General features: G+C 52.8%; 1 protein-coding gene across 1 annotated transcript in view; it reads left to right on the top strand.

Moving 5' to 3' along the window:
• Positions 1–3,374: 3,374 nt before the first annotated feature.
• Positions 3,375–8,617, top strand: part of LOC103250631 (tumor necrosis factor receptor superfamily member EDAR-like) — a gene marked incomplete at its 3' end in the record, with an annotated part of 71,508 nt that continues 66,265 nt past the window's right edge. The window contains exon 1 of the mRNA XM_021708130.1: positions 3,375–3,595. The remainder of the gene's footprint in view (positions 3,596–8,617) is intronic.

Below are 8,617 nucleotides of genomic sequence, written 5' to 3'. Positions count from 1 at the left end.
ATTGTCCTGCTGCTCCTGCCTACACGGGTATGACAGGCGCGGACAGCAGGGGTCTGAGGCAGTACTTCAAACCTCGCTGGCCCAGGCTCTGGGAGGGCAGAGCCCCATGGAGTCCCCACGGAGAGCCAGGGACAGAAACGCCTTCTCAGGAGAGCTCAGGAGCTGGACCCAGTGGGCCTGAGGAGTCTGCTGTCCCCACCCCCCCAGGAGGGCTGGGTGTGCCCAGAAAACAATCCCAGTTCTGGGATGGATGCCAAGCTGCAAATTCTGTGCCACAGACAGAGCTGTAATCGTTTGGCTCTGAGTAACATAGTGGGTATCAGGAGCACCCATCATGGGCACAAAAAGGTTGCATCACACACACTTACACTATCTCACGACTTGAGCGGCATCATTTACCGAAGGGAGCTCTGAGATCAACCCCATTTATGAGTCACCAGAAGTTTCCCTGCTGGGTGAGTTGTTAGGTGAAGCCAGATGAATATCAGGGGCCAGCTGCCAGACAGGGCATCCTTGTTTGGGGACATTTGGTCTGATGCCAATTTTTCAGATAGTAAGTAGCAGGACACTGTCATCTGCAGACAGCAAACAAACCGGGCATCCTGTCCCGTTCACTTACCATGGCAGGAGGTATTTTTCATGGTTATTTGTTAGCTCAGTTACTCTGCCTCCCAAGCAGTCTGAGTGTCCTGAGGCCCAAGACTTTGCCTTTCCTCATCTTGCTATAACCAGCAGCCAGAACAGCGCCTAGGCACGGGAGGGCTCTGTGGAAACACACCTGAGCACACTAGTGTAGACGAATACTAGCTCCATGGGATGTGAGGGTGTTGGGGGTTTCTTTCTGCTCATCCAACATGAGGTTAGTAATAAGATAGATGTTAAATAATGATGACCAGAATATGGAGATTATCTGAGCCACCAGGAGACTTTCTTCCCAACCTGGCCTGTTTTCAAAGAGTCTGTGGAGTCTCTAAAATCACTTGAAGATGGCTGGTCTCGGTGGCTCAACCTGTAATTCTAGCACTTTGGGAGGCCAAGGCTAGTGGATTGCCTGAGCCCCGGCATTCGAGACCAGCCCGAGCAACTTGGCGAGACCTCGTCTATACAATAAAACTAAAAATTAGCTGGGCGTGGTAGTGCACACCTGTAGTTCCAGCTACTTGGAAGGCTGAGGTGGAAGGATCGCCGGAGCCCAGCAGGTCAATGCTGGGGTGGCTGTGAGTGTGTCACTGCATTCCAGTCCAGGTGACAGAACCAACTCAGAAAAAAAATTAAGAGAAAGATAAGTTTTTTAAAGTCACTTGAAAAGCTGTGCTGCCATGCCCAGCGTGCCCTCTGCTGGTCCTGGCCAGGCTTCTGAGCACAGGCCACAAAGGGGAGGGGTGACTAGTCCCGCGGGGCCACCATATTGAGCACGTGTTCTCAATTACACTCCATTCTCCACAGCCCCGGGAGACCCCTGGGCCCAGATGTGGCCTACAATTGTGATTCACGTTCTCAGTTTTTGATAAGGGAACCTTCTGCTGTTTCTGCCCCAGCCTTTTAGAAAATGTGCAACACAGAAAATCAAGCGTCGTCAAAGCTCTGGAGCCTTCAATTATGAAGATAAGCAATGATCTCTCATTTCATTCTTTCTCTTAATCCACTGAATTAGTTTGTATACTCCTTTTCATTTGGATATGATGACTAGGACAATGTCAAGTATAGCCATCCATAACCTTGCTTCGTGTTCTGGCATCATGTTCTTAATTTTTCGGAGAGGAAAAAAAACACTGCCCCGTCTTCTGTTAGAGCATCCATCTTTTGGGGCCGGTCTAATTTTTTCTCCTATCTTCTTCCCTGTTTGGTAAATGTTAAATCACCATTTTATTTCCAGTGGAAAACAAATTATTTTAATTACACCTAAAATAATCTCTAACTTCCAAATCTAAAGGAGCTGTTCCATGCCTGTATTGTCTGTTCAGGTGTAAGGGTAGAAAAGGACAGAAAAGTTACATTATTTTAAGGCTGGGTTTTTTCCCTTATCATTTAACCTTTGAGAAGTAATCGACACATAGGAAAAGATGTATCCTTTCAAAATATTTGTGTTTCAAACAGCTTCCTGATTACCTAGTTATATGGGATGGATCTGGTCACCTGGAGTCATATGGAGTCTGTAGACTCAGCTGGAGTTACATGGGGTGTGCAAACTTTTCTGGAATTATCTGGGGGTGTGTATTCTCTTCTGAAGTTCTATGGGGTGTGTATACTCCTCTGGAGGTACATGGGGTATATATGGTTACCCGAAGTCATATGAGGTGTGTATATGCGTCTGGAGTGATATGGGATATACATAGTCATCTGGAGTCGTATGTGGTGTATAAGGCATCTGAGGGTGTATGCACTCATCTGAAGTTTATGGCGTGTGGATACTCATCTTGAATCACGTGGAGTGTATATGATTATCTGAAGTCATCTGAGGCGTGTGTACGCATCTAGAGCTTTATGGGGTGTACGTTCTCATGTGGAGTTATGCGGGGTGTACACGGTCATCTGAAATCACATGGGATATGTATACTCATCTGGAGCTTATGGGGTGTGTATACGCACTCGTCTGTAGTTATATGAGGTGTGTATACTCACCTGTGGTCCTGTGGGGTGTATATGGTTATCTGAAGTCATCTGAGCTGTGTGCATGCATCTAGAGTTTTATGGGGTATATATACTCATGTGGAGTTATGTGGGGTGTACACAGTCATCTGTAGTTACATAGGGTGTGTACACTCCTCTGGAGTTTATGGGGTATGTATACTCACCTGCAGTCATGTGGGGTGTATATGGTTATCCAAGGTCACACGAGGTGTGCGTGTTCTTCTGGAGTTACATCGGGTGTGTATGCTTATCTGGAGTTTGCAGGGCTACTCGGGGCTGTGGGGCGTCTGGGGCGAGGAGAACAAGGGCAGTCCTGGTCTGAGGACAGCAGTCGACGTGTGGGGGACACGGCGTGAACATGTACAGACATGTGAGCAGTGGGTGCAGCAGCACCCATGCCTGTGGCCATCTCAGTGGGGGGTCCTTCTGGGAACAAGCTTTGATGACTGATCTCTTCATGTGCATTTTGCTTTTTAGCATTCCCATGCCCAAAGGCTCTGATAAAAGCAAGACCCCCCCCCTCCAAGGAACTCAGTGAGCTTTACACACTCTAACAGGTCTGTCGAGGGGCGGAAGTTGGGGCGAGCCAGGTGTGTCAGGCTGCAGGAGGGCTGGCACGCCGCACGAGCTCTCCAGTGCTGAGAGAGACCTCTAGATGGTGCAGGTGAGTCTGCAGTGAGGGAAGCCCCTCTCCCAAGACCAAGTCTACAGACTCGCAGACAGGACAGCCAGAAGCCCAGGAAGAGTTCCCGGGACGCCCTTAAAGCAGGAAGGAAGCAGGGCCGGTGGCAGAGAGGTGTCCCGGTCCCAGGCAGCGCTGCCGGCCTCGGGGGACGCAGAGCACCTGCGTCTGAGAGCGCGGCCAGGCGGCCACCTGTGAAGCCCGCTGCCCACACGGGCCGTGCCTGCCTCTTCCAGAGACCCATCTGTGCGGGGACTGAAAGCTGACCTGCAGCAGGGCCAGGTAAGCCTTGGTCTGTTCCGCTGGTTTTCTAAGCCCTTCTGCTGTGGCTGAGACCAGAGTGTCACGGGCGGAGAGGGTGCCCAGGTGCATTTTTGAGATGCATGTCATTTCTGGGTTGCGTTTGAACAAGCTTACCGATTGCTGTACGTCGGCACTGCCAGTTCTAAGAGCTGAGACTGCTCCTTTGTTTTCGGGAAAACATCAGAAACCCCACTTTGCTATTGGTGCACATGTGCTTAGGGAGCCCAACTTGGCTGTGCCATGCGTGCAGGCTTTAGGATTTGGGCTCCTCACGCATGAGTGTCTTCAGGGAGCCCTGAAAGAGTGTTTCTCCAGCTTGCCCGGACCCTGACTCACAGGGCAGGCGAGCCGCGGTGGAGGCTCCCGCGGGCTCTATACCTGTCTCCCATCACGAGCATGGCCATGCCCTGAGAAACCTGCCAGGAGGGGCTTCCAGTCCCAGCTGAGAGTCTGTGTCATGGCCTCTGGGTTGGGGGAACAGAGAGCAGGAGGGGTAGATATCTATTTGCGTCGACTGAGGTGTCGTTTCCCACTAAGAGGGTTCTCCGTGCTCTGACAGAGCACGGGGCTGTTGAGCTCATGCCGGGAGCTGGCTTGGACTCTCCAGCATCCTGCAGGACCACACCTGCCGGTGGCCCAGGTTTGGGATGTCATGGCAGGGAGGGGGGAGGTGGGACAGGAGGACGGCAGGTGAGGTCAGTGACAGGGTCTGCCTCCCTGCGTGGCACAGAAAGAACATTAAAACAGCAAGGCGTGGGAGTAAGGTGCGGTGAGAACCGGGCAGAAGCCGTGTCACTCAGTCGGGAACCGATGCGACGGGCAGCATACATGCCTCCCCCGTGACACGCACAGAGGAGGTGACTGGCAGGGAGAGACGGGGCAAGCACACGGCCGGCTGGCCTCCCCCGCTTCCCAGCGGGCCTTGGCTCTGTGGCTCTGGAGTGGCATTTTTGAGGCCCTTTCTAACCATAAGTAAAACTTTAACTAACTCAGATTATAAAGAGGTGAAAAGTCATAACGGACTGAAGGAAAGAAAGCATCCAAACGTCCGAGGTGGAGGATACGTTTTTGCCCGGCTTCATGCTCTGAGATTCCTGAGTCATGGCCAGTTAAAAGCTTTAAAGATGCATTTTGACAGTGACCACCAAGAAGAAAGTGACTCATCCAAGTTGGGAAACAAGGTCTGTTCCAGTGACGGCCCGTGTGTACCCTTCACGGCTGGGGGAGACAGCCGGGCCGGTGACGACCAGCCAGGGTCTCTGCTGTGTTCCTCCCTGACAAATGAGCCAGGCTGTGCCGTGGAAGGATTCATTTGAGACAGCACAGTGAGGGGTGACCTGTCTTTGGGAGGGAAGGGTAAATACAATTTCCCCGAAAGATTTGATTTTCACTACGGTAACACACGTTGCTGGCCACTACCCAGTTTCAAATTTGCATAGACTGAATCTTCATCTTGTTGAGGATATCTGCAAAACGCAGACGCGTCAGGGCTCACCCCCTTCGTCCAGCACCACTGTGACCACGTGACAAGCACAGTGCCCACCGCAGGCAGCAGCCCAGGGCAGCTCAGGGGCAGCTGACAGACCTGGTCTCACTCCCATCTCACGGGGCACAAAACCACGCTCACTCTGTAACAGTGGAGTGTCTTCTAGTCAAAGTCCCTGAGGTTCCAGACTCAGTCCCTGAGGTTGCCGGACTCTCCTTCTGGGTGCAGGTGAGTTTTGTGGTTCCAAAGAATGGAATGCATTCCCAAGGAAATGCCCCGGAACCCAGCTCCCAAAACTCAAGCAAATCTGAGACTCAGATCCAGGAGCCGTAAACAGGTTGGCATTTGGCAGGCAGCCCTGCTGCCTGAGTGGCCCGAATCCCCGGCCCCCGCCCACCGCCCAATGGCCGCCTGCACACCTCAATTATCCCAGAGGACACCTGCCTGCTGTTGCTTTGATGTCATTTGGGCTCTGCCGAGGTAATTCCACCCACCAATAGCATCATTAATTAACTTCCATTAAGCTCACTTAGCACATTAGATCAATTAGGAAACAAAAGTTCCAACAGCCCCTGCCTACGAGGGGCATCCCTGTCCTTCTTGAATTCACATGTTGTGAGTGGGACTTTTATTTCATCCCCAAGGCTACTGTTTTCCTAAAAGATAAACCCGTGCCCAGGTATTTAACCTCTACTGTACATTTCCACAGCACGTTACAAAGCATTTTCGTGCATATCTTCCCTTTTTCCAAAAAAGGACATTGAGCTCAGAGAGGTTTGCTGATTTGCCCAAAGCCACACAGTGCATGATGGTTATAGTAACACTAATAGTTGGCCTGGGTGGGGCACTCAGTGAGCCCAGGCATTGTGCCGAGCCCTCCATGCATGATTGGAGGGGCTGGGACTAGAACCCGTAGGCCCCCGCCTCTGATATGGGCAGACTTGCCTCTGGAAGGAGCCCAAAATGACAGCCACCAGGTAGAAATAAGTGTGGCATGAGCAAATGCTCCCCTTGATGTGCCTCAGTTTCTCAGGGTTGTGTCGACCCAGGCATGCACTCATTTCCTGTCCTCGCCAGAGGCCAGAAAGCAAGAGGAAACCACCCGAGTCTTGTTCTTTGTGAACCATCCTGGTACAGCTTTGGTAATAGCGGAAATACTATTAATCGTGTGTTTGCAGTGGTCTAAGATAGCGGGAACACTGTCAAATATAGGCCATTTCAGGTGGTTCCGTCTAAGATAGTTGAGTAGCTAAAAGAGATGTTCAGAATGGTCTTGGGGCTCAGCCATCCCAACAGTCTCTTGGCCCCTGTGAGCACAAACAAATGCGACTTGACTGGATGGAATGTTCCGTCATTGTCCTTAGGGAGCCACAAAGCATCGCCCGAGGATGGTCAGCCCTACGCAGTCAAAGCTCAGGAAACATCTCTGCCCTGGGTCTAGGGACAGGCCACTCATCAGGTCACGTGTTAAGGGATCCCACAACCCATCTTCAGCTGTAGCATGCCCCAAGCGCATTGTGGGCACTTCATGAAAATACGTCGGAATGGAGGGGTCAATGCATGAACGAATGAGTGAATGAGTGAATGAATGGGAGCCTTCATCCTCCATGTGGAGGAAAAGTCACCAGTTATTCTCATCACACAGAGGGGGATGGGGGCTGCTTAAACATCAAAGTACCCCAAGTCAACAAGCAAACAAATCCCAGTTGGCAAGCCAACCTCTATGGGACCAGAGACACCTGCTATTCCCCAAACGCTGGCTGCCCGAGGGTGGCGACACACTGTTTGGCCCCCGGGATGGGACAGACCCGTGCCGTGAAGCTGGACGTGCTGCCCAGACCCTCCTGCCCGGGCACCTCCAGAGATGCCGTAGAATTGTACGCGTTCTCACACATGGAACTAACCAGGGGCCTTTGCTCTCCAAGTCCAGCGAGGGTGTGGAAGGTGGAGGGGTGGGAGGAGCTCTACGCCTGCGTGGACAGCCCCCCCCGCGCACGCCAGTGCTCACCTCCAAGCAGCAGAGTGGACTCCGCTCCACACACTGTGAGTCATGATGGAGGGCAGCCAGTGGGGCAACCACGGCCCCAGTCCTGTCACCCACGGGGCCCCGGTGTGGGAGAGCCAAGCTTAGCTGCGGTGTTTCCAGATTCCTGAAGGCTGATGCCCCTCAGTGCTAGACACGAGCATCTAAAAGGTGGGCCCAGGTACTGGAATAAGATACAGTATGAGTCCCCTGAAAATGAAAGAGGGATGACTCTGCCAATAGCACTTTAACCCTGATGCAAAGCACTTTCCTGGGACGGAAGAAAGACTGGTGAAACCAAACTGCGGGGGAAATGAGGGGTGCCATGCTGACAGCTCTTGAAGCAAGACCAGGTCTCCTAGTGTGCCCACTTGCTGTATTTCCACCTCCACATCTGCAGGACATCCCGCATGCGTTGGGGAGGAAAGGAGGGAGGATTTCGAGATTTTTCTTTTTGAGTTGGAGTCTCACACTCTGCCGTCCTGACTGAAGTGCAGTGGTTGCTCCCGGTCACCGCAGCCTCGACCTGCTGGGCTCTGGCGATCCTTCCAAGTCGCTGGAATTACAGGTGCGTGCTACCGCGCCCAGCTAATTTTTTATTTATTGTAGAGATGAGGTCTCACCAAGTTGCCCAGGCGGGTCTCGAACCCATGGGCTCAGGCAATCCACTCACCTCAGCCTCCCAAAGCGTGGGATTACAGGCTGAGCCACCGAGTCTGGCTTTGAGATAATTTTAATACATAGTCATTTATTCAGCAAACCTTTTCTGAGCACCTGCTGCATGCCCGGCACCCTGTTGGGATGTGGTGGCACAGTGGCCCCATGGGGGACAATGGAAGCCATCCCTGCACCCACAGACAGGGAGAGAAGCCACAATACACACATGTGCGTGCATTTTCCAATGCATCCAATGCCATGGAGAAACAAAGCAGCAGGGCAGGCAGAAAGAAGGTTCCCAGGGCAGGAGCGGGGATTGGGAAATAATATTTGACAAAGATCTAGTTGAAGTGAGGAGTGAACCAAGTGACCCGTGAGAGCAGAGGCCCTGAGTGGAGCGAGCTGGAGGCGTCCCCACGCCAGCGGGAAGACAGTGCAAACAGGGCAATGGGGGCAGGGAAGGAAGGAGACCAGGAGAAGGAAGCAGTGGCCAGGGCGCAGGGCCATGCACCCAGGTATTCACCGAGGACAGCGGAAAGCAAATGGAGCGGTGTCGTCAGGGCTCGAGCTCAGCCAGGGCCCTCTGGGTCAGTCGGTGCCCACGCCGTGCCATGCCCCCCCCCCCGCCAGCTGCTATATTCTGAGCGTCGGCCCTTGAAGTGTTGTAGCTCCAGCGGCCACTTCCTGGGAGGGCTGGCTGGCTGGTGTGCAGGGCAGGACAGGCAGGCAGCAGGAGGAGGTGGCAATGTCTACTCCCTAGGCCATCGACACATGACGGAGGGGCCCTATCAGAGGAAAACAGTAAAGACCCCACTTAAGACCCATGGTTACGTTA

This window comes from Carlito syrichta, unplaced genomic scaffold (genome assembly GCF_000164805.1).
Source record: "Carlito syrichta isolate Samal-C Ts95f unplaced genomic scaffold, Tarsius_syrichta-2.0.1 Scaffold130759, whole genome shotgun sequence".
NCBI classification, from domain to species: domain Eukaryota; kingdom Metazoa; phylum Chordata; class Mammalia; order Primates; family Tarsiidae; genus Carlito; species Carlito syrichta.
The sequence above is the reverse complement of the archived record's forward strand: the minus strand, read 5'-3'. Positions and strand labels throughout refer to the sequence as shown.